Source organism: Felis catus, chromosome X (genome assembly GCF_018350175.1).
Source record: "Felis catus isolate Fca126 chromosome X, F.catus_Fca126_mat1.0, whole genome shotgun sequence".
NCBI lineage: Eukaryota > Metazoa > Chordata > Mammalia > Carnivora > Felidae > Felis > Felis catus.
This window is the reverse complement of record NC_058386.1, coordinates 10,335,810-10,363,518: the sequence shown is the minus strand read 5'-3', so window position 1 is coordinate 10,363,518 and position 27,709 is coordinate 10,335,810. Positions and strand designations below refer to the sequence as shown.

General features: G+C 46.9%; 1 pseudogene; it reads right to left on the bottom strand.

The window, feature by feature from the left end:
• Positions 1-16,551: 16,551 nt before the first annotated feature.
• Positions 16,552-17,957, bottom strand: LOC101092242 (annotated as a pseudogene).
• Positions 17,958-27,709: the final 9,752 nt, after the last annotated feature.

The window sequence follows — 27,709 nt, the reverse complement described above, 5'->3', positions numbered from 1 at the left end:
AGTTAAACATGGAGGGGTGCCTGGCTGGCTCAGTCAGTAGAGTGTCCAACTCTTGGTCTTGGGGTTTTCAGTTGGAGCCCCACAATGGGTGTAGAACTTAGAGTTTCTGTGTAAACAAAAAAAATTAAAACTAGAATTGCCCTAAGATCCAGTAATGTCGCTGTGGGGTATTTACCCAAAGAATACGAAGACACTAATTTGAAAAGATATATGCACCCCTATGTTCACTGCAGCATTATTTACAATCGCCAAATCATGGAAGCAGCCCAAGTGTCCAGCGATGGATGGATAAAGAAGATTATGTATATACAGTGGAATATTACTCAGCCATAAAAAGAATAAAACCTTGCCATTTGCAGCAATATGAATGGATCTAGAGAGTATAATGCTCAGTGAAAGAAGTCGGAGAAAGACATAGCAAAGGATTTCACTCGTAACAAAACAAACGAACAAAGAAAAAGAGAGACAAACATGAAAACAGACTTTTCACTCTAGGGAACGAGTTATTGATTGCCAGAGGAGAGGTGGGTGGGGGGATAGATAAAATAGGTGAAGGAGATTAAGAATACACTTATCACGGGGCGCCTGGGTGGCTCAGTCGGTTAAGCGTCCGACTTCGGCTCAGGTCACGATCTCACAGTTCGTGAGTTCGAGCCCCACTTCGGGCTCTCTGCTGTCAGTGCAGGTCCCACTTCGGATCCTCTGCCTCCCTCTCTCTCTGCCCCTTCCCTGCTTACACAAGCACTCTCTCTCTCTCTCACAAGCAAACATTAAAAAAAAAAAAGTTTCCCAAAACAAATAAATAAGTACTTGCTTTGAATCACTTGCAGCCCAAACACCCTCATCCTCTTTAAGTGCAGAACCATGCCTCTAGCACTCCTTAAGAATAATTAAGAAGACACATTTTGGGGTGCTTGGACATCTTATGACTCCCTCATCACTTTTTTTTTTTTTTTTTTGAGAGCGCACATCCATGCTGTGAGACACAGAGGGAGAGAAAGAGAATCCCAAGCAGGGTCCATGCTTAGCGCGGGACTCATGACGTCGAGATCATAACCTGAGCGGAAGTCAAGACACTCGACACCCGGAGCCACCCAGGTGCCCTTCCTTCGTCAACTTCAAAACTAGTTCCCTTCAGTACTAAAAACACAGTAGGCTTAGTAGTCACATTTGTGCCCTGTGACTCACCAGTCCTTGGCCGTGGCTGATTGGACCAGGGTGGATATACAAGCCATGCTTTTCCTCTCCAAGACTTTGGAATTGGAACACGAAGGTCATTAGTCTGTCGCTCAACTGGAGAGTGGCATGGGACAAGTCAAGGCATGTCCAAGCCGATGTTAGGGCAGGGGACTGACCGGGGAGAGGAGTAACAAGGCCACTGAGCAGAAAGGGAGCAAATGCTGAGGGGCTAGGTGGTTCTTACCCATTTTATCTGCATCTATGTCTATATCCGTATCCATATCAATATCTATACACAATCTACATATCTAGCGACATATATATAACCCTGTATCACAGTATCTCTACAACTACACCCACGTGCACCTATTTCTATATAGCTCTATGTCTATCCCTCTCTGCGTATGTTTCTCTCCATGTATCCATGAGTATCTAACACCATATCTGTATCGACATGTCCATAACTCTATCGCTATACCTCTATCACTCTGTGCGTAATTCTCTCTCTATATGTGTAGCTATCGACATCCTTAGGTCTATGATAGTATCTCTATATATTTACATCTCTATAATTCCATCTATATACCTGTAACTAGCTGTCTCTCTATCACTGTCTATATCATATCACTGTCTCTCTATCTCAAGTTAGTTTTAGGATTCTTCTGTTCCTTGAGCTCTCCGTCTCTAGGAGTCCCTGGATCCTTCTAATAGACGTTCTCTGACCCTGAGCTAGTTTGAGTGAGTTTTTATTTCCTGCATCCAGAAGGGTCTGGACTAAAACACTATTACATTCCACCTCCTACCTTTTGCCCAGTCTGGCCAACCTGCACTGACCTCTTCTAATAAGAAAAGGAGACATTCATTTGCATCAAACATTGAATCTTAAGATGGAAGAAATTCGTGGGATCACATGGTCCACGCCTCCCACTTCACAGACAGGAAAATGGGTACAGAGAGCTCCAGCCTGGAGTCGGCCTTAAGATGTTGGAGGTATTTACTACTAGAGGTAGTAAAATATAAAAATGGGGATAGAATGAGGGCACCTGGATGGCTCAGTTGCTGGAGCATCTGACTCTTGATTTCCGCTGGGATCGAGCCCCACATTGGGCCCTGTGCTGAGTGTACAGCCTGCTTAAGATATATTCTCTCTCTCTCTCTCTCTCTCAGCGTCTGGGTGGCTCAATCCACTGAGCGACCCTTGACTTCACCTCAGGTGAATTCTTCACCTCACCTCAGGTCATGATCTTACGGTGTGGGAGTTCAAGCCCCACATCCCTGCTTGGGATTCTCTCTCTTCCTCTCTTTCTGCCCCTCCCTCGTTTGCTCGTGCGCGCTCTCTCAAAATAAATAAACTTTAAAAAGATTCTCTCTCCCTCTGCCCCTCCCCATGCTCATCCTCTAAAATAAAATATAAATAAATAAAAAGAATGAGGTCACCTGATAAGTGTTCTTCCTGGCCCCACAGTTTATTCTCATGGGGCAAATGAAATGCACAGAGGAACTGAAAGAAACAGTTCATCCGTCGACCTTTTAAAATCTATGGCAGCAGGGGCGCCTGGGTGGCTCAGTCGGTTAAGCATCCGACTTCGGCTCAGGTCATGATCTCACGGTTTGTGAGTTCGGGCCCCGTGTCGGGCTCTGGGCTGACAGCTCGGAGCCGGGAGCCTGCATCGGACCCTGCGTCTCCCTCTCTCTCTGCCCCTCCCCTGCTTGCACTCTGTCTCTCTCAAATATAAACAAACAGTGACAAAATTTTTGGCACTCTCTGTTCATTGCCGAGGGCTGCTTACCTTGAACCCTTGCCACTCTTCATCAAAGGGCTTTGTAGTCACTGATGACAACTAAACTAGTAACAGACAGGGATTTGGTGACTCAACACCCCAGATACCTCACCTCTTGGTTGGCAGAGCTCTACACGGACTCCTGGCGTTCCCCAGGGGGACTGAGCACCAGACGCCCAGCATGGACGCTGGCTTGGTAATTGACTCTTTACTGGCTTTCTTCTCCTACCCATCTCATTTCCACACTCCCTTGCCAAAACTTCCCACGATCACCTTCCAAGTAACCTCCTGGCATTCACCCCCTTGCCTCTGGGGAAACCCTAAACAAGATACCTACGTATCTTCTAGTAGCAACATTTCCATCTGAGCTTTGGGGCCCTCCTTGGAAGCCCATCTAACATAAACTCTATTGTATATATGAATTCAGAGGTTCCCCACAGCCAATTTGAGAACAGTGAGGTGCTGTGGTCTTCTTCAGTGAGCATTTTGGTACAACCTGTTATCCTAGTCTGACTATAAGCACCTTTCATTTCACTGAACTTATTTAAACATGTGGTGTTTTGGGTATGGTGTAATATTTGTATGGTATGAAAATGAAGAAAATACGCCTTGTAAAATTAAACTACAAATTCCCTAGGGGGGGCACCTGGGTGGTTCAGTCAGGTAAGCATGCAACTTCAGCTCAGATCATGATCTCACAGTTCATGGGTTCGAGCCCTGCACCGGGCTCTCTGTTGCTTGTGATTCTCTCTCCCTCTCCCTCAAAAATAAACATTAAAAAAAAATTTTTTTTAATTCCCTAAATGACAGATTTATGATGTTTATAAATTCTAGAATTTTTCTTTCGTCAAACTCCTGATACTTGAACGCCGGAGACAAGAATTTATGTAATTGGAAGCTTATGGTAGAAACACAACATAACAATTATTTTGTATTTCATAGATCTCTTTGCCAAATAGAAACATATGTAACAGGGGCGCCTGGGTGGCTCAGTCAGTTGAGCGTTTGACTCTTGATTTCAGCTCAGGCCATGATCCCAGGCTCATGAGATTGAGCCCCATGTACAGCTCCACAGTGAGAATGGAGCCTGCCTAAGAGTCTCCGTCTCTCCCTCTGCCCCCTCCCCTGCTTGCGTGCACTCTCCCTAAAAAATAAAAAAAAAATATAGAAAAATATGTACTAAAATTTTGTTGATGTGAAATAATCTTCATACTATGAAAATAAGATACCTCACGTTTGCTACTGGGCTCCATTAATGTAAGTTAATTAGTAAAACATTGTAGATGATGGCCTATTTTCAGGAATTACTAATACAACATAAGGCTGATGGAAATGTTTGTGCTTGAAGCTGACTGTTGAAAAGTTGATTGTGTTTTCTCTTTCACGCAAACGATGTCCCCAGCACCCATCTGTAGAACAGAGCACCGAACAAGAGAAAATTCCTACTCTGAGAGCTTCCTTATGAAGGAAAGCAGATGATGAACAAGTAGGTAAATATGCAAGTAATAGAACTTTTGCTTTTAGTTGGTTTTTTTTGGCGGGGGGAGGGGGGGGGACATCCCGTTACATACAAAGCCCTTAATTTGGCTTTATAGCCACAGAACAACACCTACTTTCTACAACATACCTTTTAAATTAACACTTAACCAAGTTTTAGGGGCGCCTGGGTGGCTCAGTCAGTGAAGCATCCGACTTCGGCTCAGGTCATGATCTCGCGGTCTGCAAGTTCGAGCCCCGCGTCGGGCTCTGTGCCGACAGCTCGGAGCCTGGAGCCTGCTTCGGATCCCGTGTCTCCCTCTCTCTCTGCCCCTCCCCTGCTCGCGCGCTCTCTCAAAAATAAACATTAAAAAAAAAAAATCAAAGAAACAAATAAAGAATAAACATTTTTTAAAGCAGCATAACGTTTGGTCTCTTTTGGATACAACGGCAAGGGGCAGCAATTATAGGAAACACACGCAAAACAGCCATCTAACGCTTCGTATCAGTCCTGAAGGATAGAAACATACAAGGGCAAACCTTAGCAATCAAGCAGCATGGGACCCCCTCCTCCTCGTCGTCAAAGGAGGAAAATGCCTGCCGGGCAGTTGCCGTCAATTGCCGAGTTCTGCTTCCGGCTTCGGGGGCTAAGCGGAGAATCTCTGATTCCCGGACCCAAACCCGTCAGGTGTCACCTGAATGCTAACGATACCACTGACGTGCAGCCTCGCTCTGGCCTCATCATCCCGAATTTTGCCTGACCTGTTTGCCGGTAACAAGACGGCTGCAAGCAGGTATTTGTGAGACCCAATAGAGCTGGACTTCTAAGACTCAGAAATCAAGCAATCGGTCTCAAACTGCGAATTCTGGCATCTTTCAACGATGGCATTTCTTCACCAGTCTCCAAGGGTTCGTGGGGAATACTCTGGGGATAGGAGCCATCTAGAAGGTTGGTATTCTGATTTAAGTGCAAGTGCGGACAGATAGAAGACGCCACCTTTGAAGGAGGTGGGTCCAAGCCTGCCGCCCAATCATTTATGCAAGGATTTTTTTTTTTTTTTTGGTGCCTTTACTGTTCTGTCCAACGCAAACGGATTCCAGGCCAACTGAGAACTCTGGTTCCCGTACATATTCATCGAAGTACAGACACGGGAAATGGTGAATTGTAAGACAAGTCTTGGAAGACAAACTTCTAAAGAACTTGGTCCCATTTTTCTCTGGTGTCACCCGTCTTTGTTTTGCTTTGGCTTTTATGACATAAAAATCAGGGCCAGATAGGGCCACGTGAATGATCTGGGTTAAAGAATGGAGGTTAAAGTCCCACCTGTTACTAGCGGTATCCCATGGGGGGAGTTCAACTTGTTTTTTTAATTTCCGCAGCTGTGAAACGGGAAGAAGCTACCTCCCAGGGTCATTGTGAAGTTAAGTGAGTTAATACAAACCCAGACTTTAGAATGGTGTCTAGTACAAGGCAAAAACCCATCTAGTGTTAGAGGTCATCAGAGAGTTGGAATGGGTTTTTTAAAATTTATTTTATTTTATTTAAAAAAAAATTTTTTTTAACGTTTTTTTTTTTAACGTTTTTTTTATTTATTTTTGGGACAGAGAGAGACAAAGCATGAACGGGGGAGGGGCAGAGAGAGAGGGAGACACAGAATCGGAAACAGGCTCCAGGCTCCGAGCCATCAGCCCAGAGCCTGACGCGGGGCTCGAACTCATGGACCGCGAGATCGTGACCTGGCTGAAGTCGGACGCTCAACCGACTGCGCCACCCAGCCGCCCCGTTTGTTTTTGAGACAGAGAGAGACAGAGCATGAGCAGGGGAGGGTCAGAGAGAGAGGGAGACACAGAATCTGAAACAGGCTCCAGGCTCCGAGCCGTCAGCCCAGAGCCCGACGCGAGGCTCGAACTCACGGACCGCGAGATCGTGACCTGAGCCGAAGTCGGGCGCTTAACTGACTGAGCCACCCAGGCGCCCCCAATTTTTTTTATTTTAGATGTGTCCCAAGCCCACACAACTAGAGTGGCATCCAGGCTTTGAACTCCCAAAGCTCCTTACATGCTACCACACTACAGCCCCCCCCTTCAAAACCAACACGGGTTTTGGAGTTTGGGGGTCAACTAGGACTGAATCTCCCAGTTGTACCGTTGGTTACCATACCAAAGAGGATGCATTTGGGGAGACCGAATTTTCTGCAGCACGACAAATATGACGTCAGTATTCATTGCAAGGATTCGGTCAAGGCTTTCTAAGAAGTTTAGTAAAAGCCTCCTTGTTTTTCCATAATAAACCTCCTCAGGTTTTATTCTTCGGCTACAGAAGATCCCCAACACTCACGGCCACGCCAAGGGGAAATCTCGGTCAAAAAATGTTGTCGTATGGTGGGGACAGAGAAACATTTGTGCTCCGGTGGAAAGCAGTGTGTTTAGATGGCACCCTTCCTGGTGTCCTGACTCTAGCTTTTCAGAGTCTGTGAGCTATTCGACTACATGTTGGAGACGACGGGTCACAGCGCGTAATCATTACTGTCCACAGACCTGTACCATCCTGCAAATGGAGGCACGTTCATTTCAACATTCCTGGTCTACGTGTGTCTGTTCCTTGATTTCTCCCGAGCTACTTGTAGTGTTGTCCTAGTTCCCACAGCGATGAGTTAAATCTTTAACATGCGTTCGTCTTACATTTTTAGGAGAGCCATGATTTTGTTTACCTTTCGAAAACTATCACTTTAGTCTTCAGAGTTAACCGAAATACAGCTGAAATACTTGAAATCTAACGTGACCAGATAGAGTAGATAATAGGTTTTAAAAATACTGGTTCTATATACGGGGCACTGGTTTGATAACTAAGACACTCTGAGGTGTGATTTCCAAACCAGTTAGATTCTTTTTTTTTTTCTTTTTTTAATTTTTTTAATGTTTTTATTTATTTTTGAGACAGAGAGAGAGCATGAGTGGGGGAAGGTCAGAGAGAGAGGGAGACACAGAACCTGAAATAGGCTCCAGGATCTGAGCTGTCAGCACAGGGCCTGATGTGGGGCTCAAACTCACGGACCGCGAGATCATGACCTGAGCTGAAGTCGGACACTCGACTGACTGAGCCACCCAGGCGCCCCTTGAATTTTTTTTAATGTTTTGTTTTTGGGAGAACGCGCAAGCAGGGGAGAGGCGGGGGGCGGGGGGGGTCAGAGGATCCAAAGCAGGCTCTGTGCTGACAGCTGAGAGCCCGACATGGGGCTCAAACTCATCATGAGATCATGACCTGAGCTGAAGTCAGGTGCTCAGCCGACAGAGCCACCCAGGTGCCCATCAGTTTGTTTTTGTTTTAAATCACAATTTGTTTCTACTTCTCTGTAATAGAGTTCTTAAATTTGAACAAAGCAAGGGTACCTGGGTGGCATTCCTCTCCCCTGCTCACACACTTTAAAATAAAGATTCTTTACGTTAAAAAAAACCCCAACAAAATAAAGTACTTTCCCGACCCAAATTTACTGAAATAGAAATAAACTTTAAAAAACGAATATATTGGGGGGCGCCTGGGTGGCTCAGTCGGTTAAGCACCTGACTTCAGCTCAGGTCATGATCTCAGAGCTTGTGAGTTCAAGCCCTGCGTCAGGCTCTGTGCTGACAGCTCAGAGCCTGGAGCCTGCTTTGGATTTTGTGTCTCCCTCTCTCTCTGCCCCTCCCCTGCCCACGCTCTGTCTCTTTCTCTCAAAAATAAATAACAAAACCTTAAAAATTTTTTTAAATGAATATATTGGAACCATCTATATTGACTAGGGAGGGCTATTAAAAAATTAACTGTTAAGACAGAAGATTGATTTTTCACCAGAGAGGCTAAAAACAACTAACATCACATGGCTAGCTGGTAATTTTTTTTTTATTTTTATAATTTTGTAAAGTTTATTTTATTTATTCTGAGAGATACAGTAAGTGAGCACAGGAGCGGCAGAGAGAGAAGGAGAGAGAAAGAACCCCAAGCAAGCTCCACACTGTCAGCACGGAGCCCGATGTGGGGCTCGAACTCACGAACCGCGCGATCACGACCGGAGCTGAAATCAAGAGTCGGACGCTTAACTGACTGAGCCGCCTAGGCGCCCCCAGCTGATATTCTTACTACTAGCTCCCACGCGTGTTTATTTTTCTAATACCACCAAAACGATTCACTCAGTTCTCCGAGGACACTGACCAAGTGCCCCACAGATTCAATTCCATTCTCTGACACTGTCTACCCAGAGGTAACATCCGATGCCACAGGTTAAGGGCTCAGTCCTCCAAGACTGCCGCCACCAACTTCAGGCACCAGTCCCAAGTACCAGTTGTCACCCGTGCCTCTGACCGGCAAGCCATAGGACTGGAGGTTTCAACGATCCCTTCCCTGGGTTTAACTTGCTAGAGCAGCTCCCAGAACTCCAAAAAAACCATTTTACTTACTAGATCACCGGTGTATTAGGAAAGAATAGAAGCGTGGCACAGCCAGACGGAAGAGTTCATCGGACAAGGCGAGGGGAAAGGGCGCGGAGCTTCTATGCTGAGCATGTCACTTCTTGCAACCACATGTGTTCACTAACCCAGAAGCTCTCCAGACCCTGTCCTCTTGGGTTTTTATGGAGGCTCTGTGACACAGGCTTGGTCGATTACATCACTGACTATTGGAGATTGAATTCCATCACCGGCCCCTTCCCCCTCACCCCCCCCCCCCTCGCGCACTTGCTCGGTTCCCCTGGCAACCAGCCCCCATCCTTAAACCCCTCCCCAAAGTCACGCCATTCACTTAACAAAAAAATGCTTTTCATTGCCGAGGAAATTCCAAAGGGCTTAGGATCTCCGCGCCAGGAACCGGCATTGGAAGACCATATAAATATTTCTTATTATGACTCACAAGTATCACACTACCGTTTCAGCTCTGTGGACAAAGTTAAGGCAATTTTGTAGGTAATTTAGACCAAGGTTACTTTCTTTGGAGGTGGGTGGGGAGAGCTTGGGTAGGATTATATAGGGTGACCAATTTGTCTCCGTTTGCCTGGGACTTTTTGGTTTAGCGCTGAGAATCCCGTCTCAGGAGAACCCTCAGTTCAGGGCAAACTGGGATGGTTGGTCACCCCAGGTTTGAGTTATCGAAAAAGGCTAACCATATTGAAGATGAACACGTGACATTTTCAATCATCTTCCTATCATAGTAGAGAAAGTATGGGCTTTGGAATCTAACTTGGGCTCAGATTTCGGCCATGCGTCTTACCAGCTGTGTGGCCGTGGGCAAATTACTCAACCTCTCCGGTGCCCAGGTTAGTGAGGATAACACTACCTGACTTCCCAAGATGGTGGTGAGAATTAACGCACGGCTTTCAAGGACGTTCGCGCCCCAGTAAGCTTGCCGTGTGTGTGGCTCACAGAGAATGCCGGTGGTGCTGAGGTGGGAGATGCGGGGTGCTGGGAGGTGGTTAAGCACAGCAATGAACATAGCGTCAATAATACAACAAGCAGATCCCAGTTGTGGGACGACCGTGGGCCAGGTACCGGTCTAAACCCTTTACCTGAATTAACGACCTTAATTCTCATTCCTCCTGGCAACCCTAGGAAGTACACGCTGTTGTTACCTCCGTTGTACAGGGAAGGGATCTGAGGCATGGAGAGGTTACGTGATTGGCCCAAAGTCTCCCTGCTGATCAATGGCAAAGCCAAGGTTCTGATCACGAGACGGGCCAAAGTGAAGGGCCCGCCAGGGTGTCTAACAGGCAGACACAAGTCACGGGCTCGCAGCAGAGGTCAGAGTGGTGTTCACAAGGCCCCATCTGGGAGGGCAGGAGAGGAAGAGGGTACTGAAGAGGACAGAGTAGGGAAGGAGAGAACATAAAAATGAAAGGGAAACTTTCGAGGGAGTGTTCCAGTATGTGGACAAATTCAAGGAGATCAAGGATGATGAGAAAAAGGCCATTGGGCTGGGCAGGTAGGCCCCCTGAAGGCTTCTCTAGTGCAGCTCCGGGAGGCTCTGGGAGGGGAATCCAGCTTATGGTTACAGCAGGTCCTGGATCCTGCCCGTCCACTAGGACCATCTGCCGGCCTCTCCCAAAAGTAGGAGTTAGACCCTAGGACTCATCTCTAGAGATTGTGATCCAATTGGCTGGAGGTAGATAGATCACTGGCTTCCGGCTTTCAGTGTCTCTCTAAAAGACCCCGAGATGATTCCATTTACTATCGTAGCACTGAGTTCAAGAAGGGCTACGGTTTGCGAAAGAGTGACGGTCAAGTTGCAAGTCGGTCTGTAAATAAGTTTAAAAAAGGAGAAAGAGGGGCGTCTGGGTGGCTCAGTCGGTTAAGTGTCTGACTCTTGATCTGAGCTCAGGTTTCGATCTCAGGGTCCTGAGGTCAGGCCCCACACTGGGTGTGAAGCCTATTTTAAAAAAAGAAAGGAGAAAGACAACTGGAGGGGAACAAGAACCACCATATGAGCTCCTACTATGGGCCAAACTCTCTCTCAACACTTGGCATACACCTTTGCGTTTAATCACCAGACCAGCCTGTCACCGGAGAACCCTTAGCATCCCCCATGTTCCCCGCTTAGGAAACGAACGTCTGAAGAGATCCAGAACCTTCCCCAAGTCACCTCGCGGGAAAGCAAGGAAATCAGGATCAAACCCTGGCAGCCTGGTAAATACAAACGAAGTTATTTTTCAGGTTATCAGAGAGAGGGGCATTATTAATGGGCAGGAGGGGAGACTTCTCTACACCAACGGTTTTCTTCCCAGGGTAACCTGTGTTCATTTCCTCTTGACAGATGAACTTCTGTTTTTTAATCCAAATGGATTATACTTCCATGTCTTATGTTCTTATTTTCTCCCACGCCTTCTTCCTGCCATCCCCCCAAGAACAAACAGTACCTGTGAACAAGCGCGATGGTCTTCAGAGAGGAAACCCCCCGTTCTGGAAATTCCGCTGGCAGAAGTAGAACCCTTTGCGGCTCTGCCTACAAAGAAATGCGGGTGCTCTCAGAGGGTCACGCACACTGGAGGCACTGTGCTCCCAAATGTAAAGGGTGCCGAGGGGGCCGAGGGCAGGTGCGTGGAGTGCTGCTGATGTCTGCTCCCAGGTGGGACAGAGTTGCCCGGGATGGGTCAGAGATGTGGGAGAAGGGAAGGAACTTCCTGTTCCATCTGAAAGTCACATGGCAAGAGGTGGCAGGCAAGCGGGAAGCCCGAAGCTGTGCTCAAATGAGTCAGAGAGACAATCCGCAACCCCGACAAATGGGGGAGTGCGTGGACCTCTTCCACATCTCCTCAACTCCAATGCACCGGGAAGGGGTCTGGTCAGACAGGACTCGACCATTCAAGGGGGCCGAGGGCTTTGGTAACTTGGAAACCGAAGCTCTCTCTGAAAGTTGGACGATCTAGACACATCCGGGCTCGCGAAGCAGATATACACATCCTCCGACAGGCCCCGCTCCGCAACAAGTATTGCCTAACACCACAATGCGGAAGGGGACAGTTGCACAGCCTGCTGCCCACGGGTCTTTCCAGGGCAGTGGCTCGACCCCACCCCCCGATTATACAGATGATCCCAGAGAGGTTCTGTTGATCACCCACGGGCTCAGCTAGGCTACTGACTGTGCCTAAAGATGAACAGCATCAGAAATCTCCAAACCCGGATCTTCCATGGCTGCCCTAACCCCACCCCAGTCACTCACCCTGCCAAGGGTCCTGGGAGAAGTGGGGTACTCTAAGCATCTCCGGCAAACATCCACGCTCGGTCTCTTCACCACTGGCTAGCGCTAGCTCTTACTCTGGTCTAGGATATGTAGAACCCTCAAGAACTCTTGGGGCACCCGGGTGGCTCGGTCGGGCAAGATTCTGATTCTTCATTTCAGCTCAGGTCATGATCTCATGGTTTGCGAGGTGGAGCCCCACATCAGGCTCAGCATTGACCAGGCGGACCTTGGGATCCCCCCTCTCCCTCTCTGCCCCTCTACTACTCGCGCGCAAATGCTGTCTATCAAAATAAACAAACATTAAAAAAAAAAAAAGAAAGAATTCCTTTTGCTTAAGACCTAGGCTACTGCACATCTATACAATTTAACCAAGAAGCACATGCTTTTTGGACCTTCTGAGGAGCAGACGGCCCAGGGCTCTGGCCACAGGAGTTCGGAGAGAGACAAGAGTAATGGAAAGATGGTCCTATGGAGTAGAGGTTGGCAAACTTGTTCGCAAAGGGCCAAAGAACAAATAATTTAGGGTTTGCAGGTCATGTGGTCTTTGTCCTAACTACTCAACCCTGCAGGGGTAGAGCAAAAGCAGTCATAGTTGATACAAACACGCACGAATGTGGCCATGTTCCAATAAAACTTTATTTATGGACCTTGACATTTCAGTTTCACGTAATTTTTGTGTGTTGAGAAACACTCTTTTGATGTTTTTTCAACCATTTAAAAATGTAAAAGCCATTCTCAGCTCCCGGAACGGACAAAAACAGACCGTGGAGAGGATGTGGCCCATAGACCATAGTTTGCCAATCCCTGTTGTAGAAGGAAGATCCCCAGCGAGCCCAGCCAGCTACACTCACACACGCTTTCATTTCTGTCACTGCACATTTCCACATCTTAGCAGAACAACCTTGATGTGCGATCTCCAGACTATTTTGTCCACGGCTAGGACGCGTCTCTCACTCTTGGATTGAGAGTTGAGAGAGACCTAAGTCGCCTGTGAAGTTAAATCACGGGGCCACGGCAACAGATGTTGGCGAGGATGCGGAGAAAGAGGATCCTTCTTGCGCTGCTGGTGGGAATGCAAGCTGGTGCAGCCTCTCTGGAAAACAGTGTGGAGGTTCCTCAAAAAATTAAAAGTAGAACGACCCTACGACCCAGCAATGGCACGACTAGGTATTTATCCAATGGATACAGGTGTGCTGTTTCAAAGGGACACATGCACCCCATGTTTATAGCAGCCCTATTGACCATAGCCAAAGTATGGAAAGAGCCCAAATGTCCATCGATGGATGAATGGATAAAGAAAATGTGGTATGTGTGTATATATATATGTACATATATATGTACATATATATGTGTGTGTATGTATATATATACACACACACACACACACACGCACAATGGAGTATTACTCGGCAATCAAAAAGAATGAAATCTTGCCATTTGCAACTACGTGGATGGAACTGGAGGGTATTACACTAAGTGAAATTAGTCATTCAGAGAAAGACAAAACTCCTAGGACTTCACTCATATGAGGACTTTAAGAGACAAAACAGATGAACATCAGGGAAGGGAAACAAAAATAACATACAAACAGGGAGGGGGAACAAAACATAAGAGACTCTTAAGTATGGAGAACAGAGGGCTACTAGAGGGGGTGTGGGAGCAGGGGATGGGCTAGATGGGTAAATGGATAAGGGACATTACACGCTAATTTGGATGTAAATTTAAAAAAATTAAGAATTCTGAAAAAAAAAAAAAGAAAAAAATGGGGCCACATTAGTCACTTGTGGGTGAAATTTTAACTTACTAAATATTAAATTGCAAACTGAAAGAAGGGCTTTTCAAAGGTTTAAGGAAGCCATTCTACACACACATGCACATTTTTCTCAACTTGAAACAGAATGTAAGAATATTCAGGGAGCCGAAGCTGAACTGAATCAACATGCCATTTGGTCCGAGTTTTTGGAGAAAGAAGTCAGGAGAAACACCAGACCATTTGACATTTACCTGTGCAAAGTCCTCAAACCCGGGACACTGTGGTCGATCCCAAGTGCAAGCTCCCAACCTTCAACTGGGTGACAAACATTTTGAGCGTGAGGGCCTCATCGGGGATCAGAGGGTTGTATTTCCTGTCAAAATGCCTTTTCCCACCGTTCAGCCACAATAGAGGCCTGTCACTGTAGTAGCCGCTCTGCCCTTCTCGTAGAAGAAAAAGGGAAGTCCCATTAAAATGACTCCCGCGTTGTGGTCAGTGGAAGAGGACACCAAGAATATAGTTAGCGGTTCTGCAAAGGTCAGCCTCTGAGCATTATACATGTTGACATTCAAAATCAGTCACGTTAGCTGCCTAAAGCAGCTACCAGGAGCCTCTGGCATTTAAGTCGCCAGAATCTCTATTTGGAGAGAAAGCTGATGGCACGAAGGTTATAGTGCTAGACTTTAGGGAGCTTAAACGTGTTTTATTATCATTATTGGGAGTTTGGAGCGGATGGAGACTGGACTGGCGTTTGAAATAAAATATGGGTTTTTATGTTTTTAATGTTTATTTTTGAGAGAGAGAGAGAGAGAGACAGAGTGTGAGCAGGGGAGGGGCAGAACGAGTGAGGGAGACACAGAATCTGAAGCAGGTTCCAGGCTCCGAGCTGTCAGCACAGAGCCCGACGCGGGGCTCGAACCCACGAATGGTGAGGTCATGACGTGAGCCGAACTCGGACGCTTCACCGACTGAGCCACCCCGGCGCCCCAAAATATGGGTTTTGACGGCAGTCCATACTTTCTATGTTATGAAGATGCTACCCTGAATTTAGACCTGTGGTGTTTTGTTTTTTTTTTTAATTCTTCCTGCATCTTAATTCCGGAGTAAAGGACAGACCCTTTCACCCTTAAGTGTCCTGTTCATTCCTGGAAATGGAGAGCAGGGACTGGAATCTATGGGGATGGAGAACCTAGACCTTGTCGGAAAAATGATGGCTTTAGGACTCTGGCAGTAGGGATTAAAGGCAAAAGGTCGAAGGAGCCAAGAAAAAACAACCCAGTAAGATTTGATATCAGATATAAATGAGCCAATGAACTTCCCACGGGGAGAAAGCAAGGAGCTAAAAAAGGGTCACATTGGTAAGAGAAACGCAGAGTCGAGTCACGGACAGGTTTAGCTGGAAGAGAAACATTCAACAAGTGACGTCCTGGGTACACGTGGAAGCACGGAACTGGGGTTCAGATAAGACGTGGGGACTGATCCAAATGAAGACACCATCATCCACCATTTTAGAGCATTCTTTGAATGGTCAAGGGAGTCAAATTTTTTTTAAGAGTTCGAGGAAAGACTCAAATGACCATTTATTGATCTATCCTCTGAAGTTTTTATAATGTTGAATTTTTTTTTTAAGTTCATTTATTTTGGGACACAGAACGCAAGTGGGGGAGGGGCAGAGAGAGAATCCCAAGCAGGCCCCGCGCTGTCAGCTTGGAGCCTGATGCGGGGCTCGAAATCATGAACCATGGGATCGGAACCCAAGCTGAAGTCGGACGCTTGACCAACTGAGCCACCCAGGTGCCCCTAATGTTGAAAATATTAAACAGAATGATAACCTGGCCCTTGATACAGATGTGACAGAGAGGGCGGGTCCTGGTGAGTAAGAAGTCCTGAACTGTAAGGGGCGGGGGTTGCTGGCTTCATTCATTCAGGCCACCCTTTCTGCAGGCCCCACGGACCTTCCTCTGCTCGTCCTCATCGGAGAAGGCTTTCCTTTGCCGATCCCACGGTCGGGACTACGCTCTGTCCTCATCTTTACTTGGCTGGGTCCTTCGCACCATTCAGGTTCCAGCTCAGATGTCACCTCCTTGGAGAAGTCTTTCCAGATGACCACATCTGAGGCTGTATCCAAAGCTCTCAATCTGTACCGTGCAGGCCGATCTGTTACAATGCAGACTTGCGACTCCGTGGTTCAAGGGGCTGGGGGTGCGAGGCTGCGATTCTGCCTTTCTGACAAGCTCCCGGGGGCTCCAACCTGGCTTCCCCACACCCCACCTTGGGTAGCGTCACTACCCCTCCATCTCTGCCACACCACCTGCTTCATTTTCTTCACGGCGTTTCTCGCACTTGGAAATTCTGTGTTGGATTGTGCATAAGTCGAGCAATTTGTTTACGGAGACATAAATTCCACAAGAGGAGGGACTTATTTTTTGTGCCATTATTCGTCTTTTATTTTTTTTTTTAATCCTCAAATCCTTACAGTGTTCCCCAGTGATCGGATCAAATAATTGAAAAAAAGAACAAAGATGGTAATTTGTTTATCAGTTCGATCTCCCTGTGATAATCTGCTCCTAGCTAACCGTACTGACCTAGACACAACCCTGCCTAGATTCTGGCCTACAGCAAGGCCAGGGTCACTGGGATTTCAGATCGGCTTGGCTAAAAGGGGACTCGGGTAGAGAGAGTTACACTGCAGTCAGGTCAAGAGAGAGAACCTGCCAGGTAATCTTATCAAGAGATTCAGCTTCAATAAGTCTGCACTAAAGGGATAAATCCTCTAAGTGAGAGCTAGAATCCACAGTGCTTGGCCCTCCAGTTCTACTGAGTTAGGTATGGTCACCATCTCATCATTACTCAGTTTAAAGTCAAAAGCCTTGATGTCCTCAACAATGCATGCCACTGTCGCAGACTTGGGGATTCCAGCCCTCTTCCCCTGGATGGGGAACTGAATCAGACCCTGGGCTGTGGGTTTTTTGGGCTCTGCATCAATCACCTTGATCTTGGGACCCTCCAGAAGCGAAAAGTCCTTGGACTTGGCCCAGAGTCCTTCAGGAGAGCCCAGAAGGCTGTCAGTTGTAACGGGGATGCCCTTGGAATGGCAGTATTAGATCCATTTTTTTCTCGTGTGGGGTATTTGCTTCTATTTCAGTCCAGGTTTGTTCAAGAGCCTTTTGATCTGGAAGTGGTGGAAGACTGCAAAGACTCTCACCAGCCCCTCATCTACCAGCTCCTCCACAGCCCCCCAGGCTCCCAAGAATGTTAATTTACTGGTGAGGCCACTGCCTTATTGTCTTTGGAGAAAAAGTCCTTCCCAGGCTGCAATCCCGGTGACCAGTGAATCAAACAGACGTCCAAACAGTTCTGCGTCAGATCCTTCGAAGTCTTCTGACGGGCCTCTTTTGCTAGGATTCTCTCAAAGAAGGTGGGTCCTCACTTGCCAGTGATGAAGAGTTCCTCTTGCTTGACAACCTTCTCTTGGATGGCTTCTCCCACCTCATTCTTCCTCTTGATAGACACGGATAGGCTATCCTCACCTAGACTGTGCCTACATCAGCGGCCACCTTCACCGGCTCCTTGACTTTGCCTAGGGGAGACTTCCAGGTGCGCAGACCCACAAGAGACACCTTAGCTTTGGTACTGAGCTCCACGAAGGTGGCCGTGGTCAGGGATGAGACATTTCTGAGCAAGCAGGTAGATGTCCTGTGCCATGATTGAGGGCCCTGGCCCTCAAGCAGGGACTTCATCCGGGGTGCTCACTTTTGTATTCCCAACACTTAACACAGGGCCCGGCATGTTACCAATGTTCCCTAAGCACTATCGAATGAGTCTTTTTCAAAATTCATTAATTCCTTTCTCTCCTTACGGACTCAGCGACTGTTCCTGTATGCAACGGGACCTAGACTCTAAGTAAAGGGCAGAGTTACTCAAGGGCCAGGAACCGCTAGTTACTGGCCCAAACCAGGATAAGAAGCTTGTACTAGAAAGCAAATCTGACTATGTTTCTCAGCAGTGCTCAGGGGGCATGACTTCCTTCTTCACAGCAACTTTCTTGATGAAGTAAATGGCTTCCCTTCCGGCACAACCTCCTTTCCTTGACAGACAGAACAGCGTGAAGTGGCAACTGTGGGTAGGCTGCATCGTTAACCAGGGAATTCCAATCCCGAGAGTTGTAAAGACAGAATTGGGGGAGGGACTGGAGAATTATGGGCTGCACACAACCATGGGGTGGATGTAGAGTTGGGGGGTGGGGAGATAGGGAACTGTGGGAACAAACGGAGAGTTGGGGGTAGAGGAGAACTGTGAAAGAAAATGGACAATTATCAGAGCAAAGGGAACTGTGAGAGAAAATACAAAGTTAAAGATGGAAATTAGACTACTCGGAATTGTAAAGAGAATTGTGGGAGAAAATGAAGAAATAGGAGAGCGGCGTCTCAGTGTAGGCAGGACGGGGACTTGTAGGAGAGCAAAGGAAGGAATATCCTTACGAAAGGAAAGGATATTGTGGGAGAAGCAAAGACTAGTGGGAAAGAAGGGGAATTATGGGAAAGACTGGAAAGCTCTGTGAAGAAGAGAAATGGCAGAGTGGGGATTTATCAGAATGAAAATACATTCTGAGATGCAGCTGGGTGGCTCAGTAGGTTAAGTGTCAGACGTTGGCTCAGGTCGTGATCTCAGAGTCTGTGGGTTCGTGCCCCAGGAGCCTGCTTCAGATTCTGTGTCTCCCTCCCTCTCTCTCTCTGCCCCTTCCCTGCCTGTGCGCTGGCTCGCTCTCTCTTTCTCTCTCAAGAATAAACGTTCAAAAAAATAAACATTTTTTAAAATTCTGAAAAAGATTGCAGAATTAAGAGACGGAAATTAGAATACTGGGAATCATAGAGAAAATTGTGGGAACTACATATAACTGTGGGAAGGATGGGGAATTGTGGGAGAGCATGGGAATTAAAACCCAGGGACTTGGGGTGCCTGGGTGGCTCAGCTGGTTAGGTGTCCAACTTCAGCTCAGGTCATGATCTCATGGTTTGTGAGTTCGAGCCCCGCGTTGGGCTCTGTGCTGACAGCTCAGAGCCTGGAGCCTGCTTCGGATTCTGTGACTCCCTCTCTCTCTCTCTGCCCTTCCCCCGCTCATGCTCTGTCTCTCTCTGTCTCTCAAAAAATAAATAAAATGCTAAAAAATAAGTAAATAAAATACAGGGACTTGGGGGAATGGCAGGGACTTGTGGGAAAGAAGAAAATTTATGGGAAAGAATGGTGAGAGATGGGCAGAAGAAATGTGAATGGAGAATTATCAGAATAAAAAAAAATTGAGGGGCAACTGCAGGAGACAAGGGGCGATCGTGTGTGGGAGCTGGGTGTGGAAGAGAAATGGGCTAGTGGAGAATTAGCAGAATGAAAATAAAATTTTGAGAGAGAATGGGGAATTGTGAAGGAGATGACAATTAGAATACCAAGAACTGTGGGAAATTGGAGGATTATAAGAGATGCAAATAGTTATGGGAAGAACAGACTTGGAGCAGCGGAGACTTGGCGGAAAGGCTATAGAGTCATTTTAGCAAAAACAAAATTGTTAGAGTCTAGAACGATGGAGATAAAAATTGTAATACTGAAACTTGTAGGAATGTCAGCGAGACCTGTGGGAAGCACGGAGGGAATGTAAACAGACTGAAAAAAAAATTCTGAAAAAATGGGAGAATTGTAGGGGCTGATGGGAAATCGTGGCAGAAAAGAACAGAGAATGGAACTGTAAAGGAAAACAAATTGTAGGAAACTATGGAGAACTGTAGGAGAGCCTGGGCACCATGGGAGAGAAAGGCATTGTGGGAAAGAAAGAATTGTGAGGGAGAAGAGAATTTGAGACTGAGAATTGTAGGAAAGAATCCACTGTGAGGGACAAGGTATTGTCGAAGCTGAAATACAAAAGCAGCACTGAGGAGAAAGAAAAAATGGCAGGTTTGGAAAGGTGACTCCTTTTACCAGGACCAACTCTAAGTTCAGCTTGCAACTCAGAGACCCACTGCTTTTAACTCTGCTCAACGCTTGGGTCTGATAGCAGCTGTTTCCTATTACGTTACAATGGATCGGCAAGCTTATAGGCACCGCCTCTTCCGTTCCAATGTCTGGGGTAGTATTCCAGACCCTCTCCATAATCTCCTCACAGGCCTTGCTCTGCCTCAGTTCAGAAAGTTCGACATAGTCAAAAATGAACTATTGGGACCTCATCAAGATACAAAACCTTCTGCACAGCAAAGGAAGCAATTAACGAAAAGGCAGCCAACAGAATGGGAGGAGATATTTGCAGATGACATATCACATCAAGGGTTAGTATCCAAAATCTACAAAGAACTTCTCAAACTCAACACAAGTAATCCAGTGAAGAAATGGGCAAAAGACACGAACAGACACTTTTCCAAGGATGCCATCCAGAGGGCTAAGAGACACATGAAAAGATGCTCAACATCACTCATCGTCAGGGAAATACAAATCAAAACCCTCAATGAGATACCACCTCACACCTGTCAGAATGGCTCAAATGAACAACTCAGGAAACAACAGCTGTTGGTGAGGATGTGGAGAAATGGGAACCCTCTTGCACTGTTGGTGGGAATGCCAAACTGGTACAGCCACTGTGGACAACAGGGTGGAAGTTCCTCAAAAAATTAAGAATAGAACTACCCTGTGACCCAAGAATTGCACTACTAGGTATTTATCCAAAGGATACAAAAATGCTGATCGATGGGGCACATACACCCCAGTGTTTATAGCAGCCCTGTTAACAATAGCCAAATTATAGAAAAGAGCCCAAATGTCCACTGACTGACAAGTGGATAAAGATGTGGTGTGTACACACACACACACACACACACACACACACACACACTCTACTCGGTGATCAAAAGGAATGAAATCTTGTCACTTGCAACAACGTGGATAGGACTAGAGCGTATTATGCTAAGCACAATTAGAGAAAGACAAATCCAGGATTTCACTCCTATGTGGAATTTAAGAAACAGACGAACACAGGCAAAGGGATGGAAAAGTAAGATAAAAAGAGAGGGAGGCAAACCATAAGAGACTTAAATACAGAGAACAAACCGAGGGCTGCTGGAAGGGTGTTGGGTGGGGGGAGGGGCTAAATGGGTGATGGTCATTAAGGAGGGCACTTGTTGGGATGAACACTGGGTGTTACATGTAAGCGAGCAATCACTAAATTCTACTCCTGAAATCATTTTACACGGTATGTTAACTAACTTGGACTTAAATAAAATTTAAAAACTAAAAGAAAGTTCGACATAGTAATTTAGGGCCTCTATGCTTTGCTATCCCTGAGATCCTACCCTTGGGAGTCCTGATGGGAGGTCTAACTTCAACATTCACAAGGCACTCATTTTTCATGTCAGTTTCAGTTGTCCAGAAAGTAAAGAAACATAGAGGTTTCGCTGAGTGACATTTTCCCCCTTTTGTAGTATATCTTCCAACGAATGGTAGGAAATCTGTTCATTCATCGGGAAGTGGCCCATTTATCATTTTCATGAATAAATGTAACGAGAAGGCTAGGTTCAACTTGAAGTATTATAAATCATTGGCTTTCGAATTAAAAAAAAAAAGTCTTTGCTCACCTCTGGCTAAGAGCTGAGGGTTTCATATTGCCACATTTCTGGGTCTGTGATTTCATTAAGTGTTTATAATTATAACCAGGACATCTCCTGGATCTAATTCAGGACTCATTCATGTCTTGGTCTGTAATATTTTCCGTATGTTGGTTTAGAAATGTTGTACCTCTGTTAGCAGCTCCCCGCTCTTAAAGTAAAATATCCCTCATGTTTTTAAGTGGGAAGAACATTGTAATGTTACACAGTTACTTTCTCTTTGAGGTACTTCTGTGCCTATACATGTACGTGAATGTTTTAAAGACTACCTTTAGGGCGCCTGAGCGGCTCAGTCGGTTAAGCTTCCAACTCTTGATCTCGGTTCAGGTGGTGATCTTGCCCGTTCATGGGATTGAGCACAGAGCCTGCTTGGGATTCTCTCCCCCTCTCTGCCACTCCCCTGCTCACGCTGTCTCTGTCTCTCTCAAAAGAAATCAATAAGCTTTAAAAAAAAAAAAATCAAAGAAATAATAAATTAAAAAAAGGCCGACCTTTAACTGAAAGCTGACCATCACTGGAAGCAAAGGCAGTCCAGTTAATTCCTCTTCCCAGGAGCAAATGAACGAAGGCAAAATGACAGCAGCAGGTCAGACAGAGAATTCAATGAACCAGGTAACGCTAAGGTATCCACATAGTCCAAGGAGAATCCCATTTTCATCGTCTAGTTCCTTTTTAGGAGTTAATTCATTTTTTGTTTTAACTTTTTTAATGTTTATTCATTTTTGAGAGACAGAGAGAGCATGAGAGACAGTGGGACAGGGCAGAGAGAGAGAGGGAGACCTAGAATCTGAAGCAGGCTCCAGGCTGTGAGCTGTCAACACAGAGCCCGATGCGGGGCTCGAACTCACGGGCCGGGAGATGGTGACCTGGGCCGAAGTCGGATGCTCAACCGACTGAGCCACCCAGGCGCCCCCACTTTTCGTTGTTTTGAAACTTAGAAAAAGCATAGTACTTCCTCCGTGCCAAGAAATCGGAAAGATTCCGAAGCATCAAGGGAGAAGGCCACCTCCCACTTAGCCTGGGTCCTCCCGTCACTCAATATCCCTCCCTGGAGAGAATACGGTTACCATTTCCTATGTAGAGAGGATTCCTCTTCAAAATAAACAGGGGTCTCGAGCTCAAACTGTTTTCCGCTAATATTATTCAATATGCGATGTGGCAAAATTCCATTCCAACAAAATAATCTGCAATGAACCTGTATTTGTGCAGCCCAACAATGGGGGTCGAGAAGTTGCGTGGGAAGAGTCAGTGGGTCTATTTGAATGAGAGACACCCGAACTATCGGCGACTTCTGTGCCAAGGGCAACGTTCTGGGTCCTTTTCAATCTAGGAGTTGCTCTCCTGCACCAACAACCCTATGGCTCTAACCCTCAACAAGTCAGCCCAACTTAGAAAGACAAAGCCCAGGATGCCACATGCCCAAGTCAACAGAGAATTCTAGACCGTCACAGGAAAAATGCAACTTGCTGGGATTTCTTAAATCTGTGCTCTAACAGCTGGGGACATCAGAATCTAAATCTTAAAAACACAATCCTCAAAGGCCGTATCCTCCACTAACAGAAATCACCCAAGACTCAGACTTACTAGAATTGGGAAACACAGAGCACCTGAATATAACAAAGTAACCTTCCTCATAAGGCTGGCAGGAAACGTCCAGCAGCCTGGGGCCAGGTGACAAGAGGGCCCAAGGCCAGCAATCAAGTTAGCAAACAGAAGCAGAAAATCTGGGGACGCCTGGGTGGCTCAGTCGGTTAACTGTCCGGCTCTTGGTTTCAGCTCAGGTCACGGTCTCACGGGTTGTGAGTTCAAGCCCTGAGTCAGGCTCTGTGCTGACAGTTCAGAGCCTGCTTGGGGTTTTCTCCCCCTCTCTCTGCCTCTGCCCGGCTCACGTGCGCGCTCTCGTTCTCAAACTAAGTTAAAAAAAATAATTTAGGACGAGTTTTGGCAAAGCTGCTGGGAAGTGTGGGAGCCTAAGCATACCATTAGAGGAAAGTTGTGTCTCCCAACCACAGGCTGCCTCAGTTTCCTCTTGCACTCGATATTGATTTCCAAGCACAGGCGCTAGTCCCCAACTGGGGTGGATCTCCGCTCCTGCCGCTGAAGGCCTGCACGCTACATGCCGACGGCTGGCCTAGGGCACTGCCGGGTCTCTCTCGGGCCTTACTGTGTTAGCATCAGCCATGTCCACGTGTAGGGAACTTGGGAGTCGAGGTCACAAGCAGTCGGTCTCCAGCCTTGTCCTGAGAAATCTCCATGTGCTACACTTAACTATTTAGGAAGCTATATATAGTTCACTTCCTTAGAGAGGATTTAATTTTGACTAACTTTTCTGTTGTCATTTTATCGTTAGCAAAAGAAGCCTTTTAGCTATTAAGGGAATTGAACGGGTCGACTGTGGCAATCACAGTCAGGTTTCTGGGGCTAAGAGGCAGATCAACTGAACAAATGCGCTGCACAACCCGGGTCCTGCTAAGGCCCACATTTTGGATGCGTAATCACTGCCCGAAACACCTGTAGAGCAAGAGGCCAAACTCCGACACAGCTGATGACAGAAGAGTCCAAGAAGGCTCCTGGCGGAGGCCAAAAACGTGTATTAGGAAAAGAGCAGAGGGGCGCCTGGGTGGCTCCATCAGTTCGACGTCTGACTCTTGACCTCGGCTCAGGTCATGATCTTCCGGTTCGTGAGTTCGAACCCCACGTTGGGCTCCATGCTGACAGCGTGGAGCCTGCTTAGGATTCAGTCTCGGACCTTCCCTTCCTGTGCTCTCAAAAACTTAATAAACTTAAAAAAAAGAAAAAAAAAGAAAAAAAAAAGAGCAGACCCCAGGAGTGGAGGAAATCCCCAAACTCGATCACATCATCCTCAGTCGGCTGTTAACAAGGGCTCAGTGTCATAGAAACGCAGTGCTTCACAAAATCCCTTTCAGCAGAAAATGAATGTCCCTCTGCTTCTTTTTTGCATACACGTGGGCTAGAGCACATCTCCCGTTTCAGGATCTGTTCTCATTTGTCCAAGCGGAGGTTCGGAAACAGCACATTTGTGGGAACGGAATACAATGCCTGCCTGCGAAACTGATCCCCGAGAGAGATAGAGGCCATTTCTGTGGTGTGGTAGGCCGGCTTAACCCGCTTATCTGTACGGGTGAAACTCAGAACTGAGTTATCAAAACCCTGGGAACATTTCTAAGCTCTCGGCATTTCCACCCAAGCTTCCATAAGCACGGCCTAAGACTTCCTTCTACATCCAGAACCATTTTGGAAGAACTCTAAACCGTAGCAAGAAAAGGGGTTTCTGGGATTCATGGTCTTGTTTTCATCCGTGTAAAATTTTCAAACTCTCTATTTGAGTTTATTTTGGGGCCGAACTCCAAAGTACAAAAGGGGGCACCCGGGGGGCTCAGTCGGTTGAGCGTCCAACTCTTGATTTCGGCTCAACTCACGCCGCGGGGACTGTAGGGTCGAGTCGCGTGTCGAGCCCTGCGCTGAGCGTGGCGCCTGCTTGGGATGCTCTCTCCTCCTCTGCCCTTCTCCCCCAGTCCACATGCACACTCTCAAAAAAAAAAAAAAAAAAAAAAAAAAAAAAAAAAAAAAAAAAAAAAGAAAGGTACAAAAAGATTTGCCACGAAAAAATACACCTCGTTCCTTCTCTCCAACAAGGATATTGAACGCTGCCTGAGCCCTGTGCTCCTAGAAAGCAGAAGGAAATCTCCCCAGGTTTTGGATTCCAGGAAGCAGCTTACTATGAAGAACCACCTTTCTCCACAGGACTTCATTAAGACTCTCCCAATTCCCATTTGTTTGCCTTGAAAATGCTTAGCTGAGGGGCGCCTAGGTGGCTCAGTCAGTTAAGCATCCGACTGTTGCTTTAGGCTCCGGTTATGATCTCATTGTTCGGGAGATCCAGCCCCGCATCCGGGTCTGTGCTGTCAGCACAGAGCCTGCTTGGGATTCTCTCTCTGCCCCTTCCTCTCTCCAGCTCTCTCAAAATAAATAAACATTAAAAAAAAAAAATGCTTCGCTGAATTGTTCTGTCCCCACCCATCAATCAAAACAAGCTTGTTCATGGAAGTTTGACTAAATCAAGTCTGGGTTTTTTGCTCAATCCCCACCTCCCACTTCTCCCCGAAGGCAACCCCGGTTCCCAGTGGGTCACATATCCTCCTCTAGATGGTCTGTATTTACAGCAATAGGTCTGTAAACATTCCTATCATTTCTACCTTATTTCCATGTGACAGCGTGTTTTATGGATTATCCCACTAGCCTATGTGGCCGGCCTCACTGGATCTTGAGCTATGGAGTCTTCTATGGCATTTTGCGGAGGCCCTAGCTTTTATCTCCCCGGTCCCCTACCGATGGGCATTTAGGCCAGTGCACGGGCTCCAGTGTGAGGAATTTTTGCATACACGGGTCATCTTGCACATAGGTGCACATGTTCATAAGAGACTACCTAACTGGACGGGGTGCCTGGGGGGGCTCAGTCGCTTAAGCGTCCTACCTTCAGCTCTGGTCATGATCTCATGGCTTGTGAGTTCGAGCCCCACGTCGGGCTCTGTGCGGACAGCTCGGAGCCTGGAGCCTGCTTTGGATTGTGTCTCTCCTTTTCTCTCTGCCCCTCCCCTGCTCACACTCGGTCTCTCTCAAAAATAAATGTTTAAAAATTAAAAAAAAAAAAAAAAAAAGACTACCTAATTGGAGAACTCCGGTCAGAGCATATAGGTATGCTGTATTTTGTTTAATAGTCGATTGTTCTAAGAAGCTGTACCAATTTACAGTACCATTGGCCAATTTTCTTTTTTTTAATGCGGCATCTTGTCCCAACCCAGATTTACAGAGTCAATTTGCAGTTCACCAAAGCCCCTGGGGATTTGCAAGCACATGTAAGGTTGAGCTGCTGCCCTACAGCAATGCAGTTCACCCCTGGCCACTTATTAGAACCCCCTGGGTCGAGTTAAAGAATTCTGATGCCCAGGTCATACCAAAGAAATCAGAATGGAGGGATTTAAAAAAAAATTTGTTTAATGTTTATTTTGAGAGAATGAGAGACAGAGTGTGAGCAGGGGAGGGACAGAGAGAGAGGGAGAGAGAGAATCCCAAGGCAGGCTCCACACTTGTCAGCGTGGAGCCCAATACGGGGCTTGAACTCACCAATGGCGACATCATGACCGGAGCTGAAATCAAGAGTCGGAGGCTTAACCAGCTGGGCCACCCAGGTGCCCTAGAATGGGGATATCTTTTCATAGCTCCCCAGATGATTACGGCGTGCAAAGCCATTACCTTAGAAATCGACGGTTACCAAGGACCGGTTTTATTTCTTACGTGCCTCTTTGAACGTTGACAATGTGGGATGTGGGGAAAAAAGTGGTTCCCCCGCCTCCTGGGGATTCTGAATTCTTTAATTCCTTCCAACTGGGGTACACACAGCAAACTTATTTGGGGCCGTTTAAGGTTGGGGACCATCAGGGAGTTCCTTTGCCCTATTCAAACTTTTAACCTCATCTGTGCCCATTTTGTGCATCCCATTTTTTTGTTTATTTTTGAGAAACAGAGAGAGAGAGAGGGAGGATCCGAAGTGGGCTCTGCACGGACAGCAGCGAGCCGAATGCAGGGCTGGAACTGGCCAACCGTGAGATCATGACCTAAGCCGAAGTCAGGGGCCCAACCGACTGAGCCACCCAGGCGCCCCATCCATTTCTGAATAGCCACCTCAAGATGGCGACCCTGCCGGGGGTGGGGGGTGTTTCCTGGGACTCTCCTCGGTCTTCGTTTCCCTCTGAGCACATTTCTCCTAGTCACGATCTCGTAGTAACCGTTTCCAAGTTTCCACTTGGGGGGCAAGATTTCCTAGACTCCCCTCAGCCTACTCCTATCCTCTCGTTAATCGCAGGTTTTTATCAGCATTTGTAAGACACAGGAGGTCAAGCAGGGACGGACAAAGTGACAAACCTCCCTGAGTTTTGTCCGTTTTTCAGTAATAAGGTTAAATGAGGTGCCCCCCCTTAACTACAGCAGTCACCAGTCCCACCTGGCTTGCATAGAAACTTCTGGGCAGCTTTACCTGGAGCGTTCCACAGAGTCATTCACAGAGGGAGGGGGGGCAGTCCCCCTTCTCAGGGTTAACAGATCCTCCGGTGGCTTTTGTCCGGTCCACTAGGCTGCCTGTTCCTTCAGGAAGAACCTC